Consider the following 19,434-nt stretch of genomic DNA (forward strand, 5'->3'; position numbering starts at 1 on the left):
TGATGAAAACAATGAATTTAAATGAGATTACCACAAGGATGCAACATAGCAAAATGTGAGAAAAGTCTGAATACTTTCTGAAAACACTGTATGTTCATAGCTCAATACGGTTAAATGGCAGCCAATGATGTTTTGATCAAACAAAATCAAAATCAAAATTCAGTTTCATAGTCCAAATTACAAAACCCAAAACTTTAGAATAGCGAAAGAGAGTTCAAAAAAGGGCCAAAAGCACAGCAACTTAAGCAAACTTAAGCCTGAACAACTAGCTGTCACCAATGAAGATCTTGAAAAGTCCCCTCTGGTAGCTGCTACCCTAATGACTGCAGCACCTGACAGTCCTTATTCAGTTCAAGGCTACAGTCCTATACACACTTAAAACAATTGAGGGCCAGGGACTGGGAATGAATGAAAAATCCAAAATAAAGCCTAAACTAGGCTAAGGAAAGGGAGCAGAGGGAAGTGACAAATATAAAGGAAAATGAAAGCGGTCAGAAAAAATAATTGCTAATAAATGAAATGACTCATGCAGTAATTGAATTGTTTCTCTGGCTGTATGGCATGTGGCACCGTCTTGTTGAAACTACGTTGTCCACATCCATATCTTGCAATTTAGGCACAAAAAGCTGGATTATCATGTCTGATAGCGAGCACCATTAACTGTTAGAATGGAGAAGAATGGTCCGATGATGCCTCCAGCCCAGAATCCGCACCAAACAGTGACACGTTGTGGATGCATTTGTTTCTCAACAATTACTCTTGGATTTTCTGAACCCCAAATGCAACAATTTTTACAAATAACGAAGCCATCAAGATGAAAATGAGGCTCATCGCTGAAGATGATTTTGTTCGAAAAATCAGCATTCACTTGTTATTGTTCCAAAATCCATTCAACGAACTCTCTTCGCTGTGCGTGGTCACTAGGCTTCAGTTCTTGACTCAGATGAACTTTGTAAGCATGAAGATGCAAATCTTTCGTAAGAATACGCTGTAGAGAGCTTCTGGAAATGTTCAATTCTTGACCACGGTGCCGAACTGATGTTCCTGGACTCTCAGCAACACTCTCACGAACTGCTTCGATGTTTTGTGTTGAACGACTTGTTGAAGGACGGCCAGAGTGTCTAAGATCACTAATTGATCCAGTCTCCCTGAATTTTTTAATTAATCTCTTCACAGTTGATGAAGTTAAATCACTATTCCGACCATATTTTGTATGAAAATTGCAAACTGTAGCTTCCAAACCTTCATTATTTTTAAAATATTGCTCAACAATGAAAACGCGTTATTCTTTCGTGTAGCACTCCATTTTTAATAACCCTGAACTGTGAGCTGTCACGCTGTCTTTTTTTTTTGTTGGCAGCACTTTACCGCACAAATGGCACCAAATTCAAATCTTGCGTGAATTTTGGGACACCCTCTAAATGCCAGACAGAAGAGCTAACAGTTTAGGGTTAAGGTCGCAGCACAGGCAGGCCCACCTGTATTTTTTAAACCCACACTTCCCTGTCATAGAAAGAAGCTGGCAAAAAGAGTTCAGGAAATGGATAAGACAAACGGTGAAAAAGAAAAGAATTGTAAAGAAGAGAACAAATATGTACAGTTTATACAGAAAAGCCAAGCAAAATGACACCTTTTATTGGCTAACTAGAAAGATTACAATATGCAAGCTTTCGAGGCAACTCAGGCCCCTTCTTCAGGCAAGATGTACAGTTTATACCAAAGACAATTCACTAACCCTGCGGTGGGCTGGCACCCTGCCTGGTGTTTGTTTCCTGCCTTGCACCCTGTGTTGGCTGGGATTGGCTCCAGCAGACCCCCGTGACCCTGTAGTTAGGATATAGCGGGTTGGATCATGGATGGATGAATTCACTAACCAGAAATCAAATTCAGAAAGGACTGCTGATGTTTTCAGGACCAAAGCTTAACATCGAAAATGTAAAATCTTGGATGAAGATGAATCCGCTCTGTTGGTTTATTGTGCTGACTACACAAGGTGGCAGCAGCTTTTATGTGGAGATGGAGTCAAGACATGTGTAAAAACAAAACAGCAATCGAGGGGTCAAAACCAGAAAGATGAATGATCAGGCAAAATGACCAGAACGAGAATCGTAGTCAGGAAAGAGTTTGGAAGCTGAAAATCAACCAGAGCCAAAATCATTAAACTTTAATTGTAGTCAGAAGACATTGGGAGAATCCAATTGTGGACAAACTGGAAGTGTATGACGCCGACCTTTATAGTCATGCCCCGATGGTATCTTGCATTGCACCAGCATACCAGTGTTCTACTTGATCCTGCATAGAAATGCTATAATAACCAGTCAACAAAAATTCTTAAAATGGAGGCACCCACATACAAAACAAATTGGCCTTGTAGGGGAGACATTTTCAAAATTATGAGAAACATAGCAGGCACAAAAACAAATGTGACTACAAGGATCCTTGACCGTTAAAATCCTCAAAATAGGTCTTAATGTTTGGTAACAGCCAAGGAAAAAATATAAGAAAATAAACAAAATCTTAACTATGACATTTATAAAGAGTCACGTCAATGACGTCACTCAGTGAGACATCTGGGACCGCACTCCCAAACCAAAAGTGTGTCTTGACAACAGGACTGTCAAAATTACAGTGGCCATGAACCACCACCATTAAGGGACCATTCCAGCCCTATAAAAGCAAGCTGGGAATTAAAGTTTGGGCAGTTCATCTTGCATGCTCTGGTGGAGTAGGCTTCTGATTGACAGTATTGCTTTTCTCTTTGTGTTTCTGGCTTAGTTGGGTATTTTGCATCTGAATTAAGAATTTTCTTAAAGAATTGTGATTTGGATTTGGTGTTTAACAGACTGCATATTTGGCAACTCTTTTTCACTTCTATTTTGTGCCAGTGTATTTTTTTTATTCAGTAAATTATTTTATTTTATAAAGACCCTTTGGAGGACTATTTTTGTGCTCAAGAAAAAGGATTTATCACAATTTTTACATTTCTCTTGAGAGACCTTTGAATTACTGAGGTGTCTTAGTGTATTTTTGAAGCACATTTTGGCCCAGTTTAGGCCACAGCCAGCCAGTTTAGTAGAAGCTAACCACATCTGGAAAGGCTGGTTGAATTCAGGCCTGCTTCCTCGGCTATTTTTGGAGGACTTATATTACTATGGTCTATTTTTGAGGCAGGATCATAACACTCAGAGGTTAAACATGAACAAAACACACATCCAGAAATGATCTATGAACTTCAAAACTCCCAAAACTGCAAAAGGAGAATCAAGAAACAGGATTTCCACACAGCAGTGTGTTGCTGTTTCATGAACAGCTGGAAATGAAATCTAACGGTCATACATGTACAACTACATATGCCTAAAAGGAGGCTGGATTTTTAGTAAACCAAGGTCCGTAGATTTTCAATACATTTTCTAAATCAATATTTTCATTGTTTTTGGTAGAATCCTCTGCGGCGAGCCAAATTTACAGTATTTAACTGGGATCACCCTTGTTATGTCCCTTGGGTGGAACAACCTGTGATGATGATGTGATGAATGATTGAGCTTTCAGCTTAAAAATTGTTGAACTTCTCATCAGCAGTTGAAAAAACAGAATAATGTGGAAATTCTTAGGATTTGTTTTAACCAAATTGGAGCCTCTTCAGGCCTACCGTATATACTCACGTATAAGTCGGGTCTTGAAACCCGAAAAATCGATCATAAAATCAGACCCTGACTTTTACACCTGTTCAAAAATGCGACATTACATTACATTTTTTTTAACATCTTCTTGCCTCCTCCTATCTTGCATCAGTTTTCTCAGACACATTGAATTTTGTTGCATCGGCGCAGTTACCAATTTCTTTCACTACTTCAACGATGTTTCACTTAAAACCAGCTTTATATTTTCTTCTGATCGAACACTCCATCGTAGATAAGCGATAAAGGTGTATGAGGGTGTGAGATACAAAAAACAGAAATCAGTGCAAATGTCGCTTCGGAATAGTTTGGGTATTACCGTGTGGTCACGTAGGCACAATACATAGAAAAATAAAGGCAGTGTGCTCCGTGGTTACTCTATCAGGTGGGCATTAGCATATCAGACCAGTCTCTTGGACCAATAGCGTGAGTTTTCTGCATTCAACTTATACAACTGACATTATAAAATATCAAAAATTATAAGGTAAAATCAAGTCCTGACTTGAACTTAAACGTGAGTACACACGGTATGTCCTTTTTGACGGTTTTTGCTAATTTGTATTAATCTTTAATTGTGCTACAGAATTACAATTATGAACCAAATCCAATCCCAAAAAATAGCTGTTGACAGATACTTAAACATTATTTTGATCTTTCACATTTTATAATGTTTGAAAATATAATATTCTCAAACCACCTAACCCAGTTCAAGGTGGAAGGGAGCGTATGACAGAACAATTTAAAATTATGAATCTACCTAACCTGTATGTTTCTGGTGATATGGGGGGTAAACAGGCTACCCAACGATAGACCCGCAGGAAGAACATGTAAGTTCCACACAGAGAGGCATAAAGTGCAAGATTCTAACTCTGCCAGGCAGCAGCTTTATAAAAACACAAGAATTCAAGAATGGAAAAGGCTACAGTGTACTATGCCATCACACTATTGCAGTTTAATTCATTAGAAACTCCATATCTATATATATAATTCACTAAGCCGCCAACAAGTAGACACCCACGGAAAGCACGCAAGATAGCCATTCCCACCAACTCTAAGACCATTGGATACAACGACAACTCGCAGAGCCACGCCCACCAACTCAGATGCGGCGCCTCGGAAAACACGCCGTCATTTATGTTCGTCTGTGCTACAGTCCACATGCACCTCTGAGCCACGTTGACTTTTCGGTTACGACGCACGACCGCGTGCACCATCACAAACTGTTTTACACGCTACATATAGCAATTTGCACACGTGACAAACATGCATCTTCTTAGATGGTCCTACAGGAACATGGAAAACGTTTCCCCGCCCACCAACACTCCTTATTCCCTGGCCCGCGTCCACCCTCGCTGTCTAGGCATTCACACTGCCTGTTCATGTGCCCGGACGCAACAACTCACCGACCACCCCGTAAGTCGCTTTCGTCTGTGCTAGGAGTCCACATGCACCTCTGAGCCACGTTGACTTTTCATTATTCTTTTCGGTTACGACACCCGACCGCGTCCACCATCGAAAACCATGGAAAAGGAACAATGAAGCCCCGGCCAAAAACTCTACCCCTCCTCCCACGTGATAGGGAACGCACCTCAGAGCACTACCCGCCAACTCGAACAGCTCATCAAACACATACTCACTCACTTTGGTCTGTGCTGCTGTCCAAATCCAGCTGTGAACCACGTTGACTGTTCTTTTGCCCTCCATGGCTACCGCTTCAAAAGTATTTCATAGAAACAACACTTCTTTCAATGTTATAGAAATTCCTGCATCATGGAACTGTTTGTTTCTATCAGTCGCGTTTTTCTGGAAAAATGTCATTGATGAAACTGTTGCTCTCAAACTTCGCAACATGGCTGTTGGCTGTTGGCTGTTTGCCAACATTGGGATAACTTCGGCGACGTGGTGTCCTTTGTTGTTAGTCACAGAGGCATTGTTATACAGTCTGCTCAACAATATGCTGACTACATGAATACATCCGGAGTCTATGGTGGCGAGGCAGAAATTGTGGCAATGTCCCAAATCCTTCCAGCTACTATCAGCATTTACTTCCAAGAACGTCCTTATGCCTCTCCTCGAGTTTACAATCCGGCCCAACGTCTCTCCATATCCCGGCTCTTTAGCGGTCCTTTGGATCATGGGCATTACAAGGTTCTCATGCCTCTCAAATACACACATGATAACCTTCTGGTGACATCTTTTGACGCTGTCGGTATGTGCACACAGGGTGCACACCCACTTGCTTGCCACACTAATGTGACGTCACCTGCCCACTCTCCTCTTCCTGAAAAACATTTAAAGACACATTCCCCTGAACACACGCATTCCACACAAGACTTTCAATGCACCTTTTGTTCCAGAAGCTTCCAAGTGCAGAGATATCTGAACGCACATTTAAAAAAACACAACACTAACCGAATGATGCAATGTGAACATTGCCAGCAATGCTTCAAAACAACTCGCGCTCTCAAGAAACACTTACGAACTCATTCCACTCTCACCTTCAACTGCACATTTTGTAACGAGGACTTCACAGGTGAGATGGATCTCCACAACCATATGCAGATCCATTCAACACAAACATTTGTATGCAAAGTTTGCGACAAACACTTTCACGCATGCAGATACCTTACTAACCATCTCAAAACACATTCCCTGATGAATTCTTTTCAGTGTCAACACTGCTCCAAAACCTTTACGTGCCAGAAATCTCTCAAAACACATTTAAACACACACTCCACTGAACAAACGCATTCCAAACAGATCTTTCAATGCACGATTTGTTCAAAAACGTTCCGAGTGCAGAGATATCTCAACATGCATTTAAAAACACACTCCACTGAACGAATTATGCAATGTGAACATTGCCAGCAATGCTTCGAAACAACTCATTCCAATTCCCTTCAGTGTCAACACAGCACTAAATCGTTCATGCACAAACATCGCATTCAGTTTTCTGCAGCTTTTCAAGAAGATACCGCCATTCACGTCCATGAGCATAACATTGGCCTACCTACCGCACTAGATAGATAGATAGATAGATAGATAGATAGATAGATAGATAGATAGATAGATAGATAGATAGATAGATAGATAGATAGATAGATAGATAGATAGATAGATAGATAGATAGATAGATAGATAGATAGATAGATAGATAGATACTTTATTAATCCCAATGGGAAATTCACATTTTCCAGCAGCAGCATACTGATACAATAAATAATATTAAATTAAAGAATGATAATAATGCAGGTGAAAAAAAGACAATAACTTTGTATAATGTTAAATGTTAATGTTTACCCCCCCGGGTGGAATTGAAGAGTCGCATAGTTTGGGGGAGGAACAATCTCCTCAATCTGTCAGTGGAGCAGGACAGTGACAGCAGTCTGTCGCTGAAGCTGCTCTTCTGTCTGGAGATGATACTATTAAGTGGATGCAGTGGATTCTCCATAATTGATAGGAGCCTGCTGAGCGCCCTTCGCTCTGCCACAGATATTAAACTGTCCAGCTCCATGCCAACAATAGAGCCTGCCTTCCTCACCAGTTTGTCCAGGCGTGAGGCGTCTTTCTTCTTAATGCTGCCTCCCCAGCACACCACCGCGTAGAAGAGGGCGCTCGCCACAACTGTCTGATAGAACATCTGCAGCATCTTATTGCAGATGTTGAAGGACGCCAGCCTTCTAAGGAAGTATAGTCGGCTCTGTCCTTTCTTGCACAGCGCATCAGTATTGGCAGTCCAGTCCAATTTATCATCCAGCTGCACTCCCAGATATTTATAGGTCTGCACCATCTGCACACAGTCACCTTTGATGATCACGGGGTCCATGAGGGGTCTATGTGCTTCTTGCAATGCTCTTCATTGGACAGCAGAGGTCAACAAATCCGGACATTACACTAAGTGTTGTCATACCGGCAAGGTGTCTTTGCCACAGCTATCCAAACCCCCTCTTTTTTTAGAAGACCTCTTGACTGGCAAGAACCCACTGTCCCGAAATGACTGTGATCATATCAGGGAATACAACTCTGCTTTAGCTTTCGCGTCAATGGGCGCACACGTCACTAAACCATCTGGACAAGGACCGTATGCTTTCAGAATCCACGGTCAAATTTATCACCAGGTCTCTCCTTTATATACCAATCCTGACACGTCACCACAATACAGTCAGCTATATATCTTCAATTCTGCTGAGGCTACCAGTCAACGTTTGCAAAAGGAATGTAATAACGCTTGCAGTGACATTTTGTTGCTTCAACTAGACAACATGATACGACAGGTTAATCCCTTCACAAAGTCTTACATGCAAATGCATGACATTATCACTCACGGTAACCCTGTTACTGCTGTACGAATGGTGTTCATGGAAAATCCAAGTCTGGTTATGAGAAGGTATAACGCCCCGTCCTGTCAAACTGATGTTGCTGCTATCTTTGTAGGTGAAGACGGGGAACTTCCTGCACAACGCGACATTTGCATATATCCAAGGGGAGATGCTTGCAAGCGTATCTCTGTTCTCAATATGAACTGTGACCCCATGGTTTATCCACTGCTATTCCCTTACGGAGATCCAGGCTGGCACATACAATTGATTCATGTTGAGGAAAAGCGAACCGCGAAAAGAACGTGAGTCACACAGCTCCAATTTTATGCTTTCAGGCTTGCCATGAGATCTTCATTTACTGCACGCACGCTACACTGAATGGATCAACGTGTGTCTACCCGGTGCAGAGAGGCGTGGGTAAGCCGTTGAACCCCATTCGTGCTGGAAACCGGGGCTTGCAATTGTTCCCCATGAATGAGGAATTCCCAGTAAGTGCAGGTCATACGCTCGCACTGATTATGTCCCTGCCCTTTGTACACACACCCCCCACCCCCCCTCGCTACTACCATGGTCGGGTGACTTGGTGGATTATATATAGAAAAGCAGCCAGAACCACAAAGAACAATGAAAAGTCTACGTGACTTACAGATGCATGTGGACTGTGCAAAGACGAAAACGACTCAGGTGACGAGTTGGGGGTGGGCACATGAGCAGGCAGTGCATACTGAATGACAAATCAGCAGACTAGCATGACGGAGGGGGCGGAATGGGCGTCCTTCCCCTCTCCTCCCGTTCCGCCCTCCGCGCCTGAGCGCCGTCCACCCCCGTCCCTCGCTCTGGGAGGAGAAGACGCGACAGCGGTCCTCCAGTTTTCAGTCACGGACAATTGTATGTTGGTTTGTACCGTGCATTGTTACAATGTTACTTTTCTTGGTGGTTTATTAAATTATGGATTTTTCAAATGTTAATTTTTTCCCTGTGCTTAAAAATCATTAAAAAAGCGGCCTGATTATACGGAGTATGGTACGCCGCGGGTTGGCTAGTACTTAATAATAACCCAACAGAAAAGGGTTACTAAAGTGTTGGTTTAATAACAAAAATAGATAGTAACCATAAAAATATGACAGAACACATATTAAAATAAATTTCTTCTCAGTACAAAAACCCACAGCCTGCACTGAGGCATAAATTATTTTACAAGGAATTATAATGTCCAACTCATCACATTTCAACTTTGTGTGTACAGCAAAATCTATTTAGTACAGAGAGCGTGCAGAAGGAGACTACATTAGCAGAGCTTTTGAATTTAATAATTAATCTGCAAATATTTGGCTGTTTCTTCAATTAGCTTGCCCAGCAATGTATTAAAATATGATCGGAATTCTTAAGACAGTGGGAATACCGAATATCTACATTGCATTTTATAATGCCTTCTAAGCTGAGCTTATTCCTCTGTGTACATTTAGAATGTTTTTAAAGCTTCATCTTCACTTTTCAAAAACAATAATCAGTATAATCTCAAATAAAGCATGTGTCACACACGTGCGCATGGGAGCCAGCCACAGGGACCAAAAGAAGGGAATTGCAAGCCCGGCCGGGGGGTGGCGGGGTGCACTTAACCCTCTTATTGTGTCCCTGCAGACCAGACACGGGAAAGTCTGCCTGAGTACGAAGAAATCACTTCTGCCTTGGCTCTGAGGGCGACGTCACTTCCTGTCCTGGCCCCGAGGACGACGCTACTTCCTTAAACCTCCCTATAAACCCAACTTTCTTCCTTCGTTGGGCAGTTCTGTTTTGGACTCTATACTGTAGGCTACTCTTTTGTGCTGAAAACATTGCCTTTTTGCACTCATGGTCAAATAAACGGGTGGCTGCCCCAAACCTTTGTCTTGTGTTGAGGCTCATCATTTCACACATGTTTCATCATTTATGTACATAAATCATTTCTTCACTGAAAAAGTGGTCATCAGATTTTACAAATCAAATCTGGATTGGATGTCTATCTATTCATGTCTATTTTTCGCAAGTATAGCACACCATCGATCATAGGATAAGTCAAGTTTACTGTCATGTGTACAGTACATAACACAATGAAATTGTTACTTGCAGGTCAACTCAGAACTGTAAGTAAAGAAATAAAAAATTGTGCATAGCATGCAGCATTCAGTATATATTATATTATATTTATATACTTATATTAATAGTAAACAAAACTATAATAGTTTGATCAAGTAGTATAACGTTCTTCTTTTTGAAAATGAAATAAAAATTTAACAGAGTACAACGAGGTACACCCATACAGGCAGAATTTGAAAACTAGACATGGACAATATCTTCATGAGGGATGTAAGCCATGGACACTTAATCCACGAGGAAGCAGTGCAACCTACAGCACCACCATGCCACCCACAACTCTTATCATTTCTGTCGATTACAGATACAACACACTCTGCTTAAGTGAACCTCAGCATTACACAGTGAGGCTGCAAATGAACTGGCAGACTTGTAGTCTTAGCCACTAAATTACACAGCCTGCCCTGATGTTTAAAAGTTAAATTTCATTTTGCAAAATTTACATCAGTTTAGAAGAAGAAGAAACTGGTTACTTTGAAAGATGAGAAAATTACTTCTGAGGAGTTACCGAGAAAAGTCCTCTTGAAAAGCAAACAGTCACTATGGATAAAATGAGGCTTAATATTATTGGGAAACACGTTTTACCGATTTAAAGGGTAGTCGCACAGGTGGTGTGGTTTCAGAATGGATAGCGCTGCTACCTCACGGTTCCACAGCCCTAAACTCAAATCCCAGCACAGTCACTTGTCAGTTTCTGCCATTGTCTACGGTGTAGCATGCGGCCGGGGCTCTTGCTTGGAGGACCGGGGGAGCAAGCATTGCCAGAGCATTACCTCCCTCAGGACGCTAGATGGCAACCCCCCTGGGTTGCAGCAGTGCCTCAGACTCCCGCAGGGCTTCATGGGAGTTGGAGTGTGGTGCAGCCCTGTTGGGATCTGCAGGCGCTGCTGAGCCCTTATAGGCTGTTCTTCCACCACTCCCAGAAATGCTGCCGGAAACGAGTAATCAACTACCTGGAGCACTTCTGGGTACATTATAAAAGGAGCCAGCAGCCACAACTTGGGAAGCCAGAGTCGGGAGGAGGAGTGACGAGCTCGACCCGAGGAGTGAAGGAGGAGAAAGATAAAGAGAAGGAACAGACTTGTGGTATTGTGCTGTGCTTGTGCATGATCTGTTTCTACTTGTGGGGAACGGGGAAGGCGTTTCCCACAAGGGAAAAAGAAAAAATAAACCTTGTGTGCTTTGAACTTGTGCCCCACATGTGTCTGTGTCGGGTTCAGCTAGCGGTGCCAGCCTGGTGGGCCTCAACGGGTACTCCACATTACTCCTGCATCTCACATTTATTTAGGTCTATTGCTTGGTCTAAATTGGTTAGGGGTGGTTGTGTGTGCGAGGGTGCCCTGTAATGGACCCCATGCAGAGTCCCTGCTTTCCCCCCAGTGTTATAAGGGTTGGCTCCATTGCCCCTAAATGTTGATTAGGCATGCACTGATAATGGATAGATGAATGGACCTAACATGACATGACATTCTCAGACCCTTTGAATCCTGGTAGCATGAGGCACAAAGTGAGATCCACACCTGAATACATATAGTAGAAGATACAGTTATTTCAAATTTCTAGGTTTATGCTTTTTCATTTCATATATCTGAAATGTTAGATTAATTTAATTTGCCTTCTCGCACAATTTGTATGAACAGATCTATCATTTATTGATTTATTTTAGTAGTAGCTATGCACAAATTGCCCTAATGGGGATTAAAATGAAATCTACCAATGCACATGGGAAATTAAATTAGAGAGTAGCTAATGATCATGCAACCCTGATCAATCCTCTAAGCCTGTTGCTTGTTTAAGAAAATATATGTTCCTGTAATATGAATTGCCCATATGTCCAATCCCACAGACATTAAATCTTGGCTTCCACACGTTTCTGTGTCATTATAAATTAAAATGAAAAATAAAAATGCACTTGATCATGAAGCAAATGAAAATAGTTTTCTTGGCACCATTTTAGCGTACATTAAATGAGTGCTTTTATGAAAACTTGTGCAGCATACTGTACTTCATTAACACACTTAGTAAAACTTTAAAAATCCACAAAAACACTGGCTCCAAACCAGATATATTTCTTACTTTTCTTATGAGGAACAATGAAAAAAAGTTCTTTCCAAGAGTGGAATTGCAAAAAATGTATAGGCCTGCCACTACATGGAACACTGATCACTCCAACATACGCTCTTCATTGTTGGAATTTGGTGGTGTTAAAATTTAGTTTCATGTTTTTTATTTGTTTAACATACTTTTGATTATTATATTGACTTAATTTACATTTCACATGTCAGATCTCATTTGCTGATAATGTCACGTCAAGGTGTTACAGTTGCATGACATCACAATGGCCATTTTCTATAAAACCTTGTCAGCCGAAATGACTTCCATTGTTTGCATACTAACCAACAAGAGGGGTCTGCAGCTGGAGGTCTGCAGACAGACCCTTCTCATGATGACAGGATGTTTCATAGGAGAAAAGACATAGCCAGAAAACCAAAGTGAAGGTCAAAACCGGAAGCCAAAAGAACGATCATCAAAGCCACTAACAGTGGTGGTTTGAAATGTGGGGTGCTGTAGGGCCTCCCCCTCCAAATATTTGAAAAAGTCTTAAGTAATGTGAAATAATCATGAAATAAATTTGTTTATTTGCACAACATGCCAGGTGTCAGTGCACGTCAACATCCATTAAAAATTGGTTGCCAGTTTTATTTGTTTAATTTCTGTATGAATGAAAAAAAATTCTGTGTGAATAACTATATTTACGGAGTGAAACACGTCGGCCAAATGAGAATCTATGTAAGTGTCAGAGGGGGACACTTTTACATTTTTTTTGTGCACTGGGTGGTTCCATTAGGCACCCACTGTTGGGACTGGGGGGTGAGAAGTTAAAAGGCTGTCTGTACTTATTAATGGGGTTTGCTGTCTTGCAAGGGAGTCACTGCTTTGAAGTCTGGCCTTGGAGGATGTCTGTATTTACCTGGCTTGGAAATATTGGTTCCTAATCAGCATATCTGTACTTATTAATGTTTGGTAATCATACATTTTGTTAACTTGTGTTTTTATTAATTGTTAAACCCAGGCAATTTAGATGTACCATTGATTAAACTGTTTGTCCAGGACTGACAACAGCAGGGACTGAAGTAAATATAAACTCCTGGGCAGCAGAAGGCAGGAGGGACAGTCCACAGAAAACGCTGCCAAGGCACTCGGACAGAGCACAGGGGCTTGCAGGCAGACAAAGGTACCAGGCTGGCACAACGTAAGGCACAAGGATGGCAACACTTCCAGGGAGGAAGAGACAGTTCCACAAAGATATGCCGGATGTGGGTTCAGCGAGAGAGGGAATCTGCATGAAAGGACCAAGTGAAGCTGACAGATGAGAAATGAGGCGTGCCTAGGTCCCAGCAACACAAGGAGCCCAGAGTGGAAGAAAAAGGAACAATGAAGGGACGCTGACAGGGATTCAACAATTTGACACAACTTCTGTAGGGGAACAAGTGTCCAGTGAACAGAGTGCATCCGTGGACAGTTAAACAATTAAGTGTTGGGATAACACAGTGAGCAACCTGGACTATGCACCACTAAAGGTTGTATCCTCCGATTCTTGTTTTTAACGGACTTTTAGAGGGTGGACTGTGTATTTTCCTTTTTAAAAAAAGGGAAATTGATTCCTGATATGTTTAGTTTTTGTTATGTTCGTTTATCTTTTTAATGTACTTTATATTGTCTTGTGTAACAGAACTTACTGTTGTTTTTTTCTAAAATTACTGTTGTGTCTTTCATTGTGTGTTTACTCACTGCCCAATTTAAAGAAACCTGTCTGCTATTATTGGTAAATTTCAGGAGTTCCCAGTCTCTTAATAAAACTGGGTGGCGTAGTCGGATATTTTAATGGTGTCTAAGTTAGATTACCTATAAGTGTGACCAGACACCTGTTACATAATTCCTTGATGTTTTGGCAAGCAGGTGACTTGAGGCTGCCCTTTAATTGGTTGCTTTTAGATTTTTCCAGTGACACGCCTCACTGCGCCCCAGACACTCCCACGTGTATTGGCAGCGAATTAGTATTGTTTTGGGTTTTTGTAATGTAATGTGATTGGACAATCGTTGAGGCACCATGTCATGTTAACATCAATGGTTCACAATTCACACCTGCCATTAACTCTTTCAGGGCTAATTTTTTTTTCATTTTCTCCCAGGTCTGAATATTTCTTTCCCTAAAAACTCAGTTTTCTAAAAAGCATACAAAGTAAACACTATATGCATTTAACATTAAACATTATCTTTCTAAGATCGGCTGTAACACTTCTTATATATTTACGACATACAGTACCTGTTTGTCTCATCATTCATATTCTGAAAGGCACTTTCTGGAAAAAAAAAAACAGCTACCTGCCTTTCTTTTTTGATTTCCATATCACTTGCATCAAAATCAGAGTTTGATAAGTCAGAGTCTGATATAGCAATTAATACGCAAAAAGCAAAAACATAAACAAATAATGCACCCAGAGTATCTTGCTTTGCACATTCGCTTTGCTCTTTTGCCCGATGTCGGTGCCATTCTAGAAATTGTTTACTCTGTGCTCCTCACACACATGCAGGGATTCGATGTCAAGTCAGTGAGTCTAACAGTCCTCCTGACAAAGAGAATAACATGATGGTGGGCTTTGACGATGTATGCAGCTGATTATTACCCTTTGCCCCGGATGTCAACTAAAGTCAACAGCCAACCTCAACCCTTGCTGTCGAACAAAAGTCAGCATCCACCCTAAAAGAGTTAATATTACATAACTACAGATTTAGCAACTAAGAATTTATCTACATTTTGAACTGTGTATAATAGTACATGACAAATAAAATTTTATTTGATTTTACCAATACAGAATAAACCAATCTCTGCCTGATAACATAAAATCACAAAGATCTGAACATCAATAATCATCACTTCAATTGCTAAACCGCAATCACCATTTTCAATATTTATGGTATCTGGTTGAGTTGGGCATAATAGGTGACCCCCTTGACTTACACAGTTCACTAAAAATGAACCCCTATAGTATGCCACAAAAATTGATAATACAAACAGACTTGATTCTCAGTAATCTCAACAACAACAAAAGGAAAATATGTATCAAAAATACAATCCAAAGTTGATTGAAAATCAAGCAAAGAAGACGAACCAGAAAAATAACATCACAAAGTAAGAGAATGAAGAAGACCTGCTTCTCCATCCATGATCATTGCAATGATGTGTTAGGTGCGTTTACAAGAAGTGTCCATAAACAAACATGAATCTCTAAAAGATCAGGGTCCCCTTGTTAAAATTAAACCAACTGAGTCTCAGAAAGTGTGGTGGTAAGAATTTTGGGTCCCCTGAAAGGTTAGGTTTTGGGTAATATTGCCATTCCAGGAGTCTTGTGAACTCTGGGCATCCTAAACCAAATGGGGCTGTCCTCCGTAAGGTAACTGATTTATTAAATATTATCCTATATTTCTTTTATACTTATGTTTTCTACCGTATTTAGACCTGGTGATAGTTGTGGGCCTACGTTGATTTGTTCGGTTAAAATATTAAACAGACATAATGTTCAGGTACACCTTGCTGATGGCTGTAGCACTGGATATTCAGAGCACACAACACTTTACATCCAAATGAAGTGCTGCACTGCTCAGTTGGCGTTAGTGAGGACAGTCTCAGTTCAGTTACTAGAAGAGTTGTTGGTGAGGCCAGCAGGGGGCACGTACCTTGTGGTCTGAATGTGGATCCCAATGCCCCAGTGCAGTGATGGGGACACTGTGCCGTAAAAATGGTGCTGTCCTTTGGTTGAAACCTAAAATCGTATTCCTGACTCTCTGTGGTCATAAAAGATCCCTAAGCATCCTTTGTAAAGAGTAAAGTGTATCCCAATGTCCTGGCTAAACTGCCCACCACAATCTAGTCATTCTGGCCCCCTAATCATCCTCTGTCTCTAAATGGCTAACTGTCTCTCACCACTTCACCACCTAATAGCTAATGTGTGGTGAGTGTACTGGTGAAAAATGGCTGCCGCCACATTATCCAGGTGGATTCCGTACATTAGTGCTGGCTTAAGTGGCGCCCCACTCACTATAAAAAGTGCTTTGAGTAGTGAGAAAAATGTTATATACATGTACAGAATTATAATTATTATTTATTATTATTACTTTATTTCCCAATTTGTGCTGTTGTGCAGAGTGCTGTCACAAAGTGTAACAGTATTTGTGTATATTATTAACACTAGAATTACCAAAAACTACGAAAAAACCCATAGTCCCAGCCAACCTTAAATCCCTTCGCACCTCTCCGTCAGCTTCTTTTGTCTTGTAAATGTGTCAGTTAACACAAGCAGCCTGTTATCCCATCCCCTCACCCACTACTGCAGCTCAATTCGCAAAGAAGGTTCTCAGTGCTCAGTGTTTATCTTGAAGTGAAGTGCTGGAGTTGTAGAGGATAAATAATATATCGTTATTTGGAATACATACATTTCATGTGTGTTCCATGTCTACAACAATCTATGTAAACACGTTTCTCATGTTTTAGTAATAAACGACAAAATGTAGACATGAAATGTATAATAAGTGAAGCCTGAAGTCCAAATATCAAATATACACTTTCACAAAAGGCGCAAGTGTAATACAACAGCTTCCGTGGTGCAGCAGTAAGAACTGCTGACTTGTAACAAAGAGGTTTCAGATCGATCCTGGCTACCTCCCAAATTTACCATTTTGACTAGTGAGCTGCTTTTATTGTTAATACTATACAACAAACACATACATTTGATTTGCGTCTGTAACAGCTGGTGTAAATTTATAGTACTAGTAAAAGTTTTTTTTTTTATTTTTATTCTCTCAGTCACAATCACAATACCACCCCCCACCACCACCTTCCCAGATCTGCTGCTGTTAGTTTTTATTTGAAACTGTGAATAACTGTAGATGTGAGTCACAGGTGTCGAACACCAGGCCTGGAGGGCCGCAGTGGCTGCATGTTTTCTTTCTAACCATCTTCTTCATTAGTGAGCCGTATTTACTGCTAATTAACTTCTTTTGCTTTAGTTTTAATTAACTTGACTCAGACCCCTTAATTGTCTCTTTTTCCTTAATTAGTAGCCAAACAATAATGAGACATCACACAAGCCACCATATGACCAGCTCACCTGTGCCCATCACGCAATATCTGAATATAAAAAAAGGTGAAGGTCTCGGTAAGGTTGATCTCTCAGGTCACCAAAACATTTTGACGGTGTTCTTAGAAAAAACAGAAAAATCAACAAATTTGGAAATGAGAGCAGCAACAAGCCATTGAATTAAATAACGGGCTTAATTAATAGCAAGAATCAACTTCTTATTAAGAGACTGTTTGGAGTGAAATTGGTTGGAGTTTGAAATCCCAATTTAGCTGGTCATCTGTTGGCTCGTTTCACATCTCATTTCTGTTTGGCTGCCATTTAATGAAGAAACAAATCAATTCAGAGGGCTGAATCCTTAAAAACAGGGCTATTAAAATGAAGGGAAAACAAGTTAATTAGCAGTGAAAACTGGTCAGTGATTAGGAAAAGGGCTAGAATGAAAACCTGTTGCCACTGTGGCCCTCCAGGCCCAGAGTTCCACACCCTGATGTAAGTGGTGTTTTGAGACAATGGAACTGGAAATTCTCTTATCTGGAGGGATAAAAGCTGACACACAAACGCTGGTGAATCTGCCTTCTTTGTATCTCAACGTCACTTGAATTTTTTTATTCAGTTTTATTGAGTGTTCCTGCTTACACTGAATTAGTATACACCTTATGGTCCATGATGTCAAAGTCACACTGACAAAAAACAGAGACATAGGTTGTAAGAAGACACTATATAGCGTCTGACCCGACACAGATTGGACACTGGAGGCACGTGTGAAATACAAAGAATTTTATTTATCTTCAGCTGGAGGGCACATCTTTCCCGTAATCCCCCCAGCTACAACACAGTCCCAAGCACTAGTAACCACCAGTACAGTACAAGCACTTTCATCTCCTTGGCCCCACCACTCCTCCCTAGCAACCTTGTCCTCCTCCACCTGACTCTGGCCCCCGAGTGGTGGTCGCTGGCTCCTTTTATAGGTCACCATTATATTCAGCACACCTGGAAGTGCCGCCGGAACTCGGTGATCAAACACCTGGAGCACTTCCAGGTGTGATGAATCTGCTGCCCACACGGGCTCAGGAGTCCCAAACACCGCACCCCCTGGCGGTACCTGTGGGACTTAACAGGGCTGCCTCCAACTCCAATTCCGAGGGAACCCTGTGGGAAACCCAGGCACTACTCCAGCCCAGGGGGGCGACCATCTAGCATCCAGGGAGAGGTATTGCACTGTCCAGGGCTGCTCCCCCTGAATACAGTGTGCAGGGGCATCTCGGCTGGCCATGGATGCCAGCCACCTGCCACAAGGTACAGTTAGGTCCATAAATATTTGGACAGAGACAACTTTTTTCTCACTTTGGTTCTGTACATTACCACAATGAATTTTAAATGAAACAACTCAGATGCAGTTGAAGTGCAGACTTTCAGCTTTAATTCAGTGAGGTGAACACTGCTTTAGTTGCCTCACATTTTTATGCAATCGTTTTGTTCACCCCACTGAATTAAAGCTGAAAGTCTGCACTTCAACTGCATCTGAGTTGTTTCATTTAAAATTCATTGTGGTAATGTACAGAACCAAAATGAGAAAAAAGTTGTCTCTGTCCAAATATTTATGGACCTAACTGTATATATGATATTTGGAATAATTCATTTTATGACATGTATAGTACAATTTGGAAAAAATCGGGGCATGGATGCAACATTATTCATATTATTCATATTCATTTGCATGCCTTCTTACAGTTGTAATCAGTGACCGCGTGTTTTTTGTTTTTTTTTTTCAATCTTGCCCAATCTCCACATGTTCATGCATGGTTTTTCTTTTGTACTCCAGGACATGCAGAGGAAAGAATAGTACAAAGAAATCAGTTTCGCGCTATATGCAATCATCAAATTCAAATGTTAACAGTTCCTACACACCCAAGGACCGTCCTTCCTACATTTATGACATGTGTACCTGTTGCAATGTACACACTTCTCTGTATGCTGTGGTTCCTATTATACTGAAGGGGCGCCTGACACTGACTGAGTTTGTTTTCCTGGGGGAAGCGGCGGTCTTGGAACAGAAGCTTGTCGACGTTGCATCCTCTTTTTCTTTTTCCATCACCTTTTCTTATAAGAAGTGATAACGAAATTCCTCTGCAAGATGAGCCAGGAACGCTCTTCTTTTCTCAG

Source organism: Erpetoichthys calabaricus, chromosome 8, assembly GCF_900747795.2.
Source record: "Erpetoichthys calabaricus chromosome 8, fErpCal1.3, whole genome shotgun sequence".
Classification (NCBI taxonomy): domain Eukaryota; kingdom Metazoa; phylum Chordata; class Cladistia; order Polypteriformes; family Polypteridae; genus Erpetoichthys; species Erpetoichthys calabaricus.